The 16379-nt window shown below is 37.2% G+C and overlaps 1 protein-coding gene across 2 annotated transcripts in view; it reads left to right on the top strand.

The window, feature by feature from the left end:
- Positions 1-16379, top strand: part of STIM2 (stromal interaction molecule 2) — a gene marked incomplete at its 5' end in the record, with an annotated part of 168580 nt that overhangs the window by 18432 nt on the left and 133769 nt on the right. The window lies entirely within an intron of this gene.

Raw genomic sequence — 16379 nt, 5'->3', positions numbered from 1 at the left:
TCGTATTGGAAGTCAGAGGCTTCAGGATAGATGGTTTCAGCTTTGGATTCCAGTCTTCTGTCACTTGTTCTACAGAAACACATTGTTCAGAAACGGCCTCCTCAGCTTCTACTCCATGCCAACAGCCCAGGGAGACTATAAGTGACAGGTTCTCCAGCATCACGTCACAGTACAGGAGTCTCTGAGCATCGTTAAGGAGACCCCACTCCTCCTGGGAGAAGGACACAGCCACATCCTCAAAGATCACATGGCCCTGTTCAGGGACCATAAATGCTGCTGCTACCATGGGAACCTGAAACAATAACGGAATCGAAAAGGATGAAGACTCCTTTCCTGGAAAGGGCTCAGCCAATGAAAAGCCATGGACTCAGGGCCGGCTCCTGCACCGCGTTGGTTGACATAGGACACTGTGGGCGCGGTGGTGCCAGGAGATGTGCGGGATAATGGTGGAGACCTAGGCCGAAAATTCTGGAAGTGGGTTCCGCAACCCGCTCACTCCTGGGCAGTGTGGACGGCGCCCCTCGGGCTCTTTCCAGTTTCTCTAAGCTCAGCTTCACCGAGTGATCCTGAGCCTCGGGTGCTGCAGCTCATTATAGTTTTAATTTGCATTTCTCTGATGGTTCATGATGTTGAGCATCTTTTCATATGCCTGTTGCCCATTTGCATGTCTTCTCTGGAAAAATGTCTGTTCAGGTCTTCTGCCCATTTTTTAATTGGGCTGTTTGCCTTTTTGATGTTGAATTGTATGAACTGTTAATATATGTTGGGTATTAACCGCTTATTGGTCATACCATTTGCAAATATTTTCTCCCATTCAGTAGGTTTTTTTTTGTTTTGTCAGTGCTTTCCTTTGCTGGGCAAAAGGTTTTAAGTTTGATTTGGTCCCATTTGATTATTTTTGGTTTTATTTCCTTTGCTTTAGGAGACAGAGCCAAAAATTATTGCTACGATTTATGTCAAAGAGTTTCCTACCTATGTTTTCTTCTAGAATTTTTGTGGTTTCTGGTCTTACACTTAGGTCTTTAATCCATTTTGAACTTATTTTTGTATGTGGTGTTAGAGAATGTTCTAATTTCATTCTTTTACATGTAGCTGTCTAGTTTAACCAGTTATTGGAGAGACTGTCTTTTCTCCATTGCATGTTCTTGCCTCCTTTGTCGTAGATTAATTGACCATAAGTGCGTGGATTTATTTCCAGGCTCTCTGTTCTGTTCCATTGATCTATGTGTCTGTTCTTATGCCAGTACCATACTGTTTTAATTACTGTAGCTTTGTAGTAGAGTTTGAAGTCAGGGAGCATGATTCCTCCAGCTCTGTTCTTTCTCAAGATTGTTTTGGCTTTGTGTGTTTCCATACACATTTTAAAAGATATATATATTTTTAAAATTTATTTTGCTGCATTGGGTCTTAGTTGTGGCACATGGGATCTTTCATTGTGGCGCATGGGCTCTTCGTTGTGGCGCACGGGCTCTCTAGTTGTGGCGTGCAGGCTCTAGAGCGCGTGGGCTCAGTAGTTGTGGTGCATGGGCTTAGTTGCCTCGTGGCACGTGGGATCATAGTTCCCTCACCAGGTGTCAAACCTGTGTCCCCTGCCTTGGAGGGCGGATTTCCAACCACTGGACCACCAGGGAAGTCCCTCCATACACATATTAAAACTATTTGTTGTAATTCTGTGAAAAATGCCATTGGTTTTGATAGAGATTGCAATGAATCTGTAGATTGCCTTGGGTAGTATGGTCATTTTAACAATATTAATTTTTCCAGGCCATGAACACAGTATACCTTTCCATCTGTTTCTGTTGTCTTCAGTTTCTTTCATCAGTGTCTTACAGTTTTTCGAGTACAAGTCTTTTACCTTCTTAGGTAGATTTATTCCTAGATATTTTATTCTTTTTGATGCAATTGTAAATGGGAATGCTTCCTTAATTTCTCTTTCTGATAGTTTGTTGTTAGTCTATAGAAATGCAACAAATTTCTGTGTATTTGCTTTTTAAAAGGAAATGACTATGGTAACTTATCTAGGAGTGTTCCTGCATTTACTAAAAATATATTTTAGGATTTTTATTACAAGTGCTTGTTATACGTTTACAGTATTGAAAATAAGTCTCCTTCTCCTTTTCTTTGGAAAAAAGTATAATGTAAACAAACATTCTTTTTTGTTCACCCCTTTGTATTACTTTTATTCTTCATTTACAAAGAAACCAAAAACTACAAGCAAACAAACAAAAATCTTCAGTGACTTTTATATGCCAGTCACCAAATCAGATGTTTGGGATTCCAGGATTAATAAGCTATTGACTGTGCTTTGTTTTCCAGGAGGAGATATAACCACTTAAAGGATGATGATACATTGTGATGAGGGTATATGGACATTAGGGCATGTGCTGTATTTAGTACAATTGAATACAAAGTTGGAAGTCCCTAACTTTGATGTGAGGAGGTGGGTTATTAATGAAGATGTCCCCCCTTCCTCACAGTAGGGGTATTCACTGAGACTATATAAGAGTTTGTCAGATAGGGGAAATTATAATGGTATCAGAGGAGTAAGCTGAGTGGGGAATGACATTGATCATACACATTGGCATTTGAGAATGCTGGATGGTGATTGTGAATTACCAAATACCCAGGATGGCAGAGTCAGTGGTCAGCCTGCTTGTAGTTTACGAACATTTGTGTGTGGGATTCAAATTTATGCCTGGCATTTGTATGTTTTATCTTATTTAATCCTTATAGAAGCCTTGTGAAATTGTCATCTCCATGATAAATTATTCCGTATAATGGAGATTTAGGATTGCTTTCAAATAGTTTATGCCTTAAAAATCCTCCAGTGCCAAGGAGTGTTACGACAAAGCCCAGGGTGTGATTAGAAGTGAATTAGGAAATGAGGCTGGAGAAGTAGCAGAATTAAACTTTTTGATTAATGTTAAATTCTAGATCTTTATTGTCCAAGGAACGTTATGAGTTCTTTCTTCATTTATCTTTGGTAAATAACGAGTTTTTCATTTTTTAAAATTTTGCTATTAAATATTCTGAACTCTTAAAAAATACACATTTAAAATGTATGATTTCTGGGGCTTAAGACAAAGGGCTTTTTAATAAAAATTGGTATTCTCAATAAGTGGGTAATTCCTACTTGTGCTTTGTTTTCATGAATATTCCTTAAGGATGGAATGTAATTTTTTTTTTTTTTTGCGGTACACGGGCCTCTCACTGTTGTGGCCTCTCCTGTTGCGGAGCACAGTCTCCGGACACGCAGGCTCAGCGGCCATGGCTCACGGGCCTAGCTGCTCCGCAGCATGTGGGATCTTCCTGGACCAGGGCACGAACCTGTGTACCCTGCATCGGCAGGTGGACTCTCAACCACTGTGCCACCAGGGAAGCCCTGGAATATAACTTTTAAGAAACATAGCACTTTATATCTTGAATTTTTATTTGGGCCATAAGTCTGTTCCAACTAGTGTGGTTAAGAGCATAGCCTCTCAACTAGAGCACGATTTCCTGGGCTTGAGGCCCAGTCTGGCAGTGCTTTTGTAATTTAGGGTTGGTAATTTAACCTATTAGCACCTAAATTTCCTTCTCTCTAAAATGGGTTTAAAGTAAAAATGAGTTAATCTATGTAAAGTGCTTAGAGTATGGCAAGTGTAAGTGTTCAATTACCGTTGACTTTTTTTTAAATCTGTAGATATAGATGTAGGAAAGTTGTAGAAATGTGCTGTGATATGTTGAGTATTATTAAAATGTTTTATATGCATTTAGAAAAGTAAGTAGGCATAGTTTGAGTCACTTCTGTGATCTAAACAACCATTTGGTCTGATATTAGTTAAAACTTTGTAGAAATACAAAAGTTAAGTATAGGCAGAGATTGAGGAGTACTGTGGTGTATTTAAAAAGTTGGTTGTATCACTATCTTGTTTTGTACCTTTATTATTTTATATAATTAAAAGATCTGAAGCATTTAGAAGTTGAAATATCAGTCTTAAAAATCTTTAATTTCTGAGTATAAAGATTTATTATAGGAAAGTTAGAGCATATCGAAAAGTATAAAGTCAACATGTCTACCTCAATAACTAGAAATAATAGTTGTCACATCAGTTAGTGTTTTAAAGAACTGTGTGTATATTTATATATATTTAATAACAGGCTTATAGAATGATTTTTTCTTAATGTGAAATTACTCAATAAATATTTGAATGTTAAGTATATAACAAGCATATGATAAGTATTCGGGACATAATGATGAACAGGATTGGTGAGGTCCTTGTCCCTGTGAAGCTTGCATTTTGTTTGGGAAGATAGGGGAAAAGAATAATATTTTATTTTGTGAGAAATGCTACCAAGGAACAGAAGAGACATAAGATAGAAAAGAATGTGGATGGTGTGGGGACACCTATTAGTTTAGGTAGCCTGGTTAGGGAAGGCTTCTGAGGTCACATTTAAGGTGACATCTGAAGGATAATAAAGAGCCAAGTCTGTGAAGAATTAGGGATGAGCATTCCACACAGGGGTGATAGAATGGACAAAGACCTTGAGGCAAGAAGTAATTTGAATTTTTTGAGGAAGTGAGAGAGTATCATTTTGACTGAGCATCTTGAAGGAGGAGAGTAGCATGTGATCTGGCTGTACAGGCAGGAAGGACCAGATGGTTCAGAGCCTCATGGACCTTGTTTGGAGTTTATCAGTGGGTGATGGGAAGCAGCTGAAGCATCTTAAGGAGGGGAATGAAGTGATATGATTTACTTTTTTTTTTTTTTCCTTTGGCCTGCTGTGTATGTATGTTATGAAAAAAATATAACATAAAATTTACCATCTTAACCATTTTTAAGTGTACAGTTCAGTAGTGTTAAGTATATTCACTACTATCTACTTTGTTTCTATGAATTTGACTATTTTAGATACTTCATATAAGTGGAATTATTCAGTATTTGTCTTACTGTGACTAGCTTATGTCACTTAGCATAAGGTCCTCAAAGTTCATCCTTGTTGTATATGACAGGATTTCCTTCTATCTTAAGGCTGAATAATATTCCATTTTATGTTTATACCGCATTTTTTTATATCCATCTGTAGAAGGACACTTGAGTTGCTTTTTTACCTCTTGGCTATAGCGAATAGTGCTGCTATGAACGTGAGTGTGCAAATATCTCTTTGAGACGCTGCTTTCAATTTTTTGGTATATATATACTCAGTGGTGGGGTTGCTGGAGCATATGGTAGCTTTTTTTTTTTTTTTTTTTTAAGAAAACTCTGTACTGTTTTCCATGGTGGTCATACCATTTTACAGTCCCACCAACAGAACACAAGGGTTCTAATTGCTCCATGATATATATTTTAAAGATTTCTTTGGCTGCTGTTTGGGGAATGAATTGTTGGGAGCAAGAGTGACCACAGGGAGATTGCCTAGGAGAGTAATTGTTAAGAGTCCAGTTGAGAGTTAATAATGGCTTCGATTAGGATGATAGGAGAAGAGGAAGGGTTAGCAAGGTGTTTTGGAATTATTGAATAGAATCAATTTGACTTGCTGATGGATTGGGAAACAAGAGTGAAGGAAAGGGAGGAATCAAGGGTAATTCTTAGATTGGTGGTTTCAAGGTTCCTAATGACATCCATGATGCTAATGCAGGTAAGAAAGTTTCCCGGAGCCCTCAACATATTTCTTCTCATGTCTCATAGGTCAGGCCTGGGTTATTGGATAATGGAAATAGATTCCCCTTGTTTAGAACAATCAAGTTTCATTGTCCCAGGCCTAGGGGAGTGGCCCACCTTCCTGAGCACATTGCTGGCCCATATTTGAACAAAATGGAGGTTCCCTTAGGAAGGAAGAATAGAGAGAGTGACACATAACTAATTAACTTTGTGAGCTTTGGGGAAGCATCTTGACTTCTTTGCTTCATTTGTAAAATGGGAGTATAACTATCTCACAGAGTTGTTGTGAAGACTAAATAAAATAGTGTATTTGAAATGCTTAGGAAGGAATAAACGCTCAACAAATGTCATTTTCTTTACGTCATTCTCCCTCCACCCCATCTTTTTTTGACTTTGTATTTCTTTTAATTATGCCACTGTTTTCTGATCAACCAAACTCACAGTCTTGGAATTGTATTTGACCTTTTCCCCACTCTTTTCATTCTTATTGCTGCCATATTTGTTCTGAACTAAATCACAAATAACTAAATTTGTGTTAGAGGAGGCAAAAATCTTATAACTCATCTTGCATTCTATTCTAGTTTCATTAATAAAGCTTTTATTATTTTCCACTTATACCAAATTAAATTTAAACGTGTTATGAAGTTCATAGTGGACACAAACTCCTGCTGATCTTCTGCATGTTATAAATATACTCCAGCAAAATTAGGCTACTCCGTGTTCTTTGAACACACCTTATTTCCTCCTTTATTCTTTTCCCTATGTGTTTCCCTCATGCTAGAGTGTCCTCTCAATCTCTCAGGGTCCATTCTAAATGTTTGTTTATTCAGTCAGTAAATATTGATAATATTCTGTGTTCAGTGCACTGTTGTAAGAGTTGGAGATGTCATAGTTGGCAAAAATTGAGATGGCTCCTGCTCTTCCGTGTTTCTGTTGTCATAAAGTCTTTCCAGAGTCATCTTTAATTTGAGGGCATGACTCCTTCCACCTTGGAACTTTCTTAATGGACTTTTTATACCCTTCTTACTACAATTCTGACAGGCAATATCTGTCTACTTACGTTGTATTATAGTGGTTCTTCTTTATTTTTTACTCAATTAGGGTATCTTTCTCTTAAAAGTTGTACCATAGTCTTGTAGATACTTTTTGACTTGAAGCTTTGTCTTTGATTGTAATCTGTTATAGTTGATGATACCTTACATTTGTATAGTGATTAATCATTTACAAATATCACTTTGATACAGTGTGTCCAGGACTTTAAAGTAAGTTAGTCTGGAATATTGCATGATTTAATCATTGGCATCTGTTCTGATCTAATATGTCTTTGTTGGTATTGAAAAATTTTGTGTGTTAGGTATTTTTGGGAAGAACTGTAGCACATCTTCGTCTGTGACTGCTAACTTCTAATGGAAAAATGTTACAGGATTAACTTTGTTTTTCACTTTTATAGACTGAGCAGTTATAATTAATATATTACTCAGTTGGCTTAAGTCATGAACTCTAATTGATAATTTCACATCTTTTTCACATCTTTTTGAAAGAGTTTAGGGAAATTTAAAATGATGTGATTATTAAAAAGGATGGAATTTTATTCAACCTGTAATCTTACAGACTTTAAAAACATTTAAAAAGTGCTGATTAATGTGCAATTAAGAGTAGTAGAATCAGTAAGTATTAGGCAGGGACTGTGAGATTACAGTGTGTTATTCAGTTGGGGAGTATATTCAACAGATGTTTGAATGCCTACTTCAAACTACTAGACACTTTTTAGGTGCTGGAGAAATATAGAGAACTAAACAAATGAAGTCTCTGCTCTCATTTCACTTTTAATGCTCTGGTTACTTGTCATGCAGTTGTACTTTTGCTATATACAGTATCTGATCTTTGAACAAATTGACAACTTCCTCATTTTATGGTTGCTAATGATCCCAGTATCTGATCTTTGAACAAATTGACAACTTCCTCATTTTATGGTTGCTACTGATCCCAGTGTTCACTAGTTCCCAGACTCCTTTGTAGTTGAAGCTAAGTGGCACATTGATTTTATTTATCAATCTTTTTACTCATTTATAGTATATAAATGAGTAAAAAGATTTATACAAGTCACGATAAATCTGAGTTTTATACAAAGCACATACAAATACATGTTTTCTGAACCCAACTTTAGTACAATATGGTAGACCTCGAACTAGAATCCAGAATTTATTAACTCCTGGTCCTGTGTTGTTTTTGCCATATGCTATATAATATTTCTTTATGGGACCCATTTTTTTCTCACTGTCCCTCCCCCAATCCCTTCATCCCTCCCCTGCCCCCCACTGCTTCCTCCTCCCACAGTCCACCCATAGCTTGATGCAGCTGCCTCTGCCTGACATGCCCCCATCTGCTCTCCTCCTAATGTGTGCTTCTGCCCTCAGCTCATGCTTCTGCCTTGTTAAAGGTGTGTGGTTAGCTTCACGTTTGATGTCTCCTTGGAAGCCTCTTTCTGGGTAGTGCGGGTGTGTGCAAGCATTAGGGTATCCATTTTTCTGAGCCTGTATCTTTGTCAATTTTTATACTTTTATTTGCAGCTCTTGGAGTTTACTTATGTATCTTTTTTTAGCTTTTATTCAAAAAATTTTTCTATAGTCATATGTTTGTTACCATTTGTAGACTCTTAAAAAGAAACCAAAGTTCATATTTTGTGTCTTAACATATATTTTAAAAATTTTACTGTTTTTACCTTTTGACTTTTTGGGGGTTTATTTTAAAATGACATAGAAACATGCAGATATGTTAGCCCTCTGAATTTAGTCAAAACACATATGAAAATATCTGATAAATTGTTTAAACTTGTTTATAAAATTATCAACTAGTTTTTATGGTGTACTGAAAATTTAGGTTTACATTCTGAAGTCTTTAAAAATTTGTTTTCAGGTACATGGTGATAGTCATGACATGTTCATTATAAGCCTTGAATACTGAACTGTTAATAATTAGGACTGTTGTTTTTCATATTCTAGGTTAGTAAAGGAGTAAAAAATTGCTATGATATTCTAGGATCTCTAATTTATAATGAAACAACATGGAATAGACTCTGCTTAGGAAATAAACGATAATAAGTCTTTTTTTGTATTCAGTCATTTTTTCCACATTTCTAGATAAACAGCAGCTGTACTTGTTAAATACAAATTCCAAAGCAAGACATGGTATGTTTATAGATAATTCCTTTCTAATCATGCTGAAGATGTTCCTGAAAAATCTTAACCCTACCACAATTTGGAATTGAAGAACTAAGATCCTGTGGGAAAAATGGGCTTTGAAGTGAGGATCAACAGACACATGAAAGTCTATTTTTTAAAAATAAATTTATTTATTTATTTATGGCTGCGTTGGGTCTTTGCGGCTGCGCGTGGGCTTTCTCTAGTTGCAGAGAGTGGGGGCTACTCTTTGTTGCGGTGCACGGGCTTCTCATTGCGGTGGCTTCTCTTGTTGCAGAGCACGGGTTTTAGGCACACGGGCTTCAGTAGTTGTGGCACGTGGGCTTAGTAGTTTTGGCTCACAGGCTGTAGAGAGCAGGCTCAGTTGCTCCGCGGCATGTGGGATCTTCCCTGGCCAGAGCTTGAACCTGTGTCCCCTGCATTGGCAGGAGGATTCTTAACCACTGTGCCACCAGGGAAGTCCTCTAGTTCATTTTTATGTGGAGATAGTAAATAATATGTCGTATTTTTATGGGTAATAGAAAATAATTTTACAATATCTGCTAAATACATACTCCTCAGTAGCTAATTTTTTCAAGCTATATCTTTATTGAAACCTTTTATTTTAAACTTGCTTGATATAAAATAATGATAACTTCACAATTTTAAGAGCTTACTGACCTCCTTGGGTCTGTGATTTGTTGTCTTTATTTAATTTTGGAAAATGTCAACTGTTATCTTTTGAGATAATTCTGTTCTGTTTTTCTTCATTGGGACTCCAATTAAGTGTATGTTAGACCATTTGATATTGTCCCACAATCATTGGATGCTTCCTTCTGGTTTCTTTTTATTTTTTTAAACACCCTTGTTTTCTCTCTTTGTTTCACCTATAGTTTCCATGTCTCTGTTGAAATCCCCCATCTGTTCATACATGTTATCCAGATCCTTTTACATACTAATCTTTTCCTCTAGGTCTTTTAACATGTTAATCATAGTTATCCTGGCATCCCTGTCTGACAGTTCTAACATCAGGGTCATCTCTGTGTTTGGTTCTGTTTTTTGCTTTATCTCTTGACAATGAATTTGTTTTTCCTTTTTTATGTGTCTCATAATTTTTGATTGGATGACAGAACAGTTGAGACTGAGGACATAAATGTTGCGTATCTCCAGAAAGGGGTATGTTTCTTCTATTAGACAATTAGTATGGTAGTTTGAGTTAGTTTTGTCACTTAGTTGAGCTGGGTATGGCTCTGTTGTTACTATTGTCATAGTATTGTGGTTCAGTGCACCACAGACCTGAAATTTCCCCAGTGGAGTATTGCTTTTACTTGGTGTTTTGTGTGGCCTGAGTATTGTCCCTGCTCCACTGGTAGCTATCCACAGCATGGCTGTGCTACAGAGGAGCCCTCTTTGTGTGTGCTACTGTGGGAGTGGAGGAGTTCTTGGTTGTCCTGATTTGCCTTCAGCTTTAGGTAGAGCTTTTGAGCTTGGACCTTGGCAGTTGGGCAGCTAGACTCTGCCTTGTGTCTGATGGAGGACTTAGACTTGAGAGAGTTTCCTGTCTTTTGCCCAGGGGTAGCTAACTGCTTAGCTGCGGTATGGGATCCTGGGCCAAGTGGGTTTCTTGTCTTTCTCCTGAGGCAGTGGGATTTTACTTCTGCCTTTCCCTTAGGAGCAGTGGATCTTTGCCTGGGCACTGGGGATAGGAGAATTTCTTAACTCTATCCCAGAGGTAAATACCTGCTTCTTCTGGTCTGTGCTTCTCTCTCAGACTCTAATACTGGTTTTTGGTATACGTCTCTTTGCTAATGCTTTCCTTCCAGGTTTTGGATTCTGTTCTTTTATCCTGGTACTCACTTGTATTCCCTGTCTAGGTCTTGACTTCCTGTTGATAATTCTCTGCTGCCCAGACCCCCATGGTCTAACTAAATTCTAGTCTTGTGCTCCCTCTGCATTCTGTTCAGGTTGAGTCCTCAACATTACTGAAGTAGGGTACTTACTGAAAAGACAATAAGGTTTTCAGTTAATTCTGTGATTCAGAAATTGCCAATTATTCTAGTTAATCTACTTGACTGTGTATTATACTTAACCCTCTGGACTTTGGATTGTTGTGTAATTTGTACCAAAAAGTTTCTAATGAGGATTCCATCTTCTCCTTGGTTGATTTCACAGTCTAACAGTTGTTACAGTTTTTATTCTTCATTGTTCACCTGTGGTGTAGAGTGTATGGTTTTGTAGAGATTGAGTCAGATGACCTGGGTTTAAACTCCTGTTTCACCATTTCTTTTATCTGCCTATTTATCCATAAAATATTTATTGACTAACTCTTCTATTCTGGTTGCAGAGTCATTACTATGACTTCTGGCAGATTTAATTTATTGAGCACAGTCATTATGTTAAATAAGTGTTTTTCATAGGTTCACATTTAATTCTTCCAACAGCTCTGTAAGAGCAGTAGGTGTTTTTGTTTTTGTTTTGTTTCGTAGTAATTATATGAGGAAATATTGAGTAATTATTTTAGGAAACTGAAGGCCTGAATAGTTAAGAATCATGTCCGCTGCCTCTAGATAGTAAGAGAAGCAAACCTTCCACAAACATTAGTAATGTTTTTCTGATGGATAGTTCATAATATACTTAACTCCTCCTCTGTTAGAAACACATTTTAAGTTTTGTAAGTGATGATTCAGCCAGACTCCTAGGAGCTATACTTGATTGTTCTGAGTTCTCATTTCCCACATTCTGACCATCTGTCAGTAAATACTATGGGTTCTAACTACCCACATATGTTTTGAGTTTCTCTACTTTTCTCTATTCCCATTGCCATCACTCTAGTCCAGGCCACCATGACCCCCAACTGAGATTCCTGCAGTAGCTTCCTAACTTCTTGTTATTGCTCTTGACATTTGACAGTCTGTCCGCTCAGAAGCCTCTAAAAATGCACATAAGATCATTTTCTTCCCCATTCAGTGGCTTTACTTTGTAAGTATAATAAAATAGCAACTTTTTACCCTGGTCTGCAAATCCCTGCTTGTTCTGACCCCTACCTACCTCTCCACATCTCCTTTTGCCGTTTTATCCCACACTGAGTTCCTTTCTGCTGCTAGAATATGCCAAACTCTTTCCCTGTTTCTAAGTCTTAGCACTTGAGGTTTTCTTTGTTTACTGTTCCTCTGTTCCTCATCAACTTTTTTGCATGACTGACTTTAGTGTTTGGTTTTGCATCTTTTTCAGAAAGATGTTTTTTGGTGATCACCTATAGGGGCAGTCTCCTTCCTATCTTCAATAAATTCATAAGTCACTTTTAATACTTAGGTACACTTATAACTAGAAATTATATTTTGATATATTTATTAACTTGCTATCTGTACTTGCACATAGAAATGTAAGCTCCTAAAAATTGGACCCCTGTCTGTCTTGTTTGTATATTACCTAAATAGTGTCTATGTCATAGGTAATCCATGAAACTTTTTGGATGATGAATGTCTTGATTCATGCCTTTTGTGCATAAGCCTTTTTCTGTATTTTGATCTTTTCTCCCCTGAAGCTAGAAAGCCAAAGTAGAATTAAGCTAAGGGAAATGTTTACTGTGTTTTTAACCATATGTGGTAATTTAAACATTTCAGAAATGATTTCTTCTCTTTTTATTTAGGTCTTATGATATTTAAAATGAGTGCTGGGCCATCTCAATTTTCATTCTTCTTTTATTATGAACTTGGAAAATACAGACAATTGTAGCAAAGAGAATAAAACAAACTTCACCCTCAGAACCACTTTGGTATTGTTCTTTTTTATATACAGTATTACTGTATGTATATAGTTGCAGTCCTCTTAGATGCAGTTTTGCATCTTGCTTTTAAAAATCTAACATTCTGAGCTTTCTCCTAACTGTTAAATGGAATAAAAGACATATTTACTTGTTCTTATTGTTGGATAGATTCCCACTGTTAAATAGATCATCTTCAGTTTTTCCACTAAAAATATTGTTGTAAACATTTATGTGCAGAAACCTTTCTGGCATTTTGGATTTTAAGGGTACGTTCCCAAAAGCATACTATTAGATTAAAGGGTATGAATATTTTTGTTTGTTTGTTTGTTTTTTGTTGTTTTGTTTTGTTTTGTTTTGTTTTGTGGTACGTGGGCCTCTCACTGCTGTGGCCTCTCCCGTTACGGAGCACAGGCTCTGGACGCGCAGGCTCAGCGGCCACGGCTCACGGGACCAGCCGCTCCCCGGCATGTGGGATCCTCCTGGACCGGGGCATGAACCTGTGTTCCCTGCATCAGCAGGCGGACTCTCAGCCACTGCGCCACCAGGGAAGCCCCAAGGGTATGAATATTTTAAGATTTAAAAAATATGTATTACTGGCAGTATATGTATATTTTTGCCTAATTCATATATTACTGCCAAATTGCTTTCTGGAAGGATTGTGTTTTTGAGTGCCCATTGGTGTTTTCATTGAAAAAGAATCTTTGCTATTTTGGGTGAAATATCATGTTTCATTTCTTTAATTATTATAGTTGGAATGTTTTCCCCTTTGTGTATTGTTAAATACATCGTCCCGTGTGATCAGTGGTCCTGACAACAGATCTCTTAAACTAATGAGAGGATGAAGCCTGATTCTTTCCTGACATTCCATTATTGTGACTCTTGTAGAAGTGTGATATTAAAAGGGTTGCACTTTCTGATAGATTATTTATGCTTCCATTTTTTCCAATTTTGTTAAAGTTTTAGCTATTGATAGTTTCTCCCACTCCTTTTAATTCTGATTTAATCCGGAACCTAGTTTCTTGAATTTCTTGAATTTAGCAACTCAAATTTCTGACCAGTAAGTTACCATGAATATTACAAATGTTGGTTGCCTTTATTTTCTGTTGTAAGTTCCTCTTGACTATTCACTACTTTCTAAATGGTGATGTCCGTGATACCTAATTGCATAGTTAGTCTGAAGTTTGTGTTATTCATCTCTTTTTATGACTTGAACTATAATATGTAAGTCTAGGAACTAACTGTGTGTCTCTTCCACCATGGGGACTGGTGATCAGAGAAAACTGCAGAGTGAGAAAAAAGAAGGGTAGGGAGTAAAGATAGGCTTGGAATAAAGGAAAAACTAGGCTTTAGAGTTGAAAAGCTAGGCTTTAGAGTAATGTAAACCTGCTTTAATTGTGTATCATTTACTAACTTAAAGTTTCTGTGCCTCAGTTTCTTTCCTGGGGAAAAAAGGAGATGATAATTCCTATCTTTCAAGGTCACAGTAAGGATCAAATTATACAAACACATAGTATGTATATACCTGTGCTGTGTAATACATTATATGGTGTTCAGTAAATAGCTGTTTTTTCCCTTTAGAAATAGAGGGATTGTCACAATGTCTGGGAGGACCATATTGTATAAACACAGGTGTGAGTTGTACGAGCATATGTTAGGACATTGTCTGAGATGCTGAACATATACAGTAAGTTACGTTGTGGTGAGCAAAACACTTCAACAGATTCGTTCTCTGTAACCAAGCTGTAGTGGAAATAGAATTGTGTAATTAAAGTATGAAAAAACTCTTTGAAGTTTAATTAAAAATGAAAACTTCCTGCTACATTTATTAATTTTTTGGAAGGAGACTTAATGCTATATCAAATAATGCTTCTTTGGTAATTGAAGGAAAAAAAGCAGCATGTAGGATACTGGAGTACTGTTGCTGTACTGTGAGGCATGTAAATCTGCAAGATTGTGTCTTTTGATAGGATGTTGATAACTTAATTTCATATTAGATGCCCATCCAGTGGATCCTCAGCATTTATCTTATTCTCTGCAAAGTATTGATGAAATATGATTATCAAAATATCCCCTGGATTAACACCTGGCAAATGGATAACCGTCTCAGCAAACCAAGCAAGTTACCTCAAATGGGACTGGAATAATGGGATTAGATGCTTGAGTTCTTTACATTCCTCTTCTGGAAGTTAGGAGATGCTTGCTCTAGAATTCACTCAAACGCAGCTGGGCTTAAGAGTTACAACTTTTTTTTTTTTTCCTAATATTTATTTATTTGGCTGTGCTGGGTTTTAGTTGCAGCACGCAGGATCTTCGTTGCGGCAGCGTGCAGGATCTTTTAGTTGCGGCATGTGGGATCTAGTTCCCTGACCAGGGGTGGAACTCAGGCCCCCTGCATTGGGAGCGCAGAGTCTTAACCACTGGACCACCAGGGAAGTCCCAAGAGTTACAACTTTTTAATGAGCCAGTTCCTGGAGAACATTCCTGAGTCCCTTCTTTGTGCTGTACTCTCTGCCAGTTCTGGGAAAGAGGAGTTGAGGTATTTATAACCTAGGGAGGAAGAGCAGGTATAACTACAGAACACTGTGATAACTGAGGTGTACATAAAGACTGAGAGAAAAAAGTTGTGAGAGAATAAGGTGAAGGAGATAAATGTAAGAAAGTGGGCTCTGAAGTAAAATGGACTTATGCCATTTTAGTTAGAGTGAACACTATATAATACCTATTTAATAGGGTTGTTGTGAATAAATAAGATCAGTATAGGAAAAATGTTTGGCACAATATTTGCCACATAGTAACTCTTAACAAAGTGTTAAGTACTAGTATTACTTTAAATTCTTACAGTTTCTTTCTGTGATGATGCAGTGCTCTAAGCGGTTATTTAATTCTTAAAGCTACTTGGAGTAAAGGATTAAAAAAGACCCAGAATGGGACTGCAGTATGATTTGTTGCTACTATCCCAACTTCTTTGGGTAATTCAAATATGAGGAAAGCTAATAGTTAATGATCCTGTTTTATAGAAAGAGTGTGGTACATGTTATTTTAAGAAGGGGCTTTTTGTTGCATTCTGGTGCCCATCTGTCAGTTGGCTATGGTGGAAACACCCCACCCTGTTTACTTAGCATCATTGGGAGATAAAGTATGTCACATGAGTGAAAAGCCAGCACTTACCTGAATACTTACTTTGTGTCAGATGCAGTTCTAAATGCTGTACACAGAGTAATTCATTTGGTCCTCACCACAGGCTTATGAGGTAGATCTCCATTTCACAGGTGAGGTAATGGTGGCCCAGAGAAGTTAAGAATACATTAACAGAGCTGGCAAGTGGTAGAGGCGGGATTCTACCAACAGCTCTCGTATCCTTAACCAGTACTCTTTTGATTCTTGAATAATTGCAGCTTAACTCTTTTGAATTATAAACTTCTTTTATTTTAAACATTTTGGAATCAAATTATTTCTAAAATTTGTTACTTACTTCCCTGCCTGGTACTGAGTGCAAGTTAACAGGCACATTGTTACTGCTGGTGCTCATGCAAAAGCACAGGTATTTTTCAGGGCTGTTGATTCATGTAGAGTTGTTCAACCTTATCTCTCATGGCCTTGAACAGCTGTAGTATTTATTTCTTCATAAACTTTTTACTTAAGTAGAACAGTACAGAAAATGGCATGAAATCTTTAGACAGCTCAGCTGTTTTTCACAAAGTGAATGCTCCCATATTACCAGCACCCAGCTCAAGAAACATAATATTGCCCTCACCCCTGATGTCCCTCATGCCCCCTTATAATCACTGCCTG

The sequence above is a fragment of the Grampus griseus genome, assembly GCF_964374135.1.
Source record: "Grampus griseus genome assembly, chromosome: 4".
In the NCBI taxonomy this organism is placed as follows: Eukaryota; Metazoa; Chordata; class Mammalia; order Artiodactyla; family Delphinidae; genus Grampus; species Grampus griseus.
This window is presented reverse-complemented; position numbering and strand designations above follow the sequence as displayed.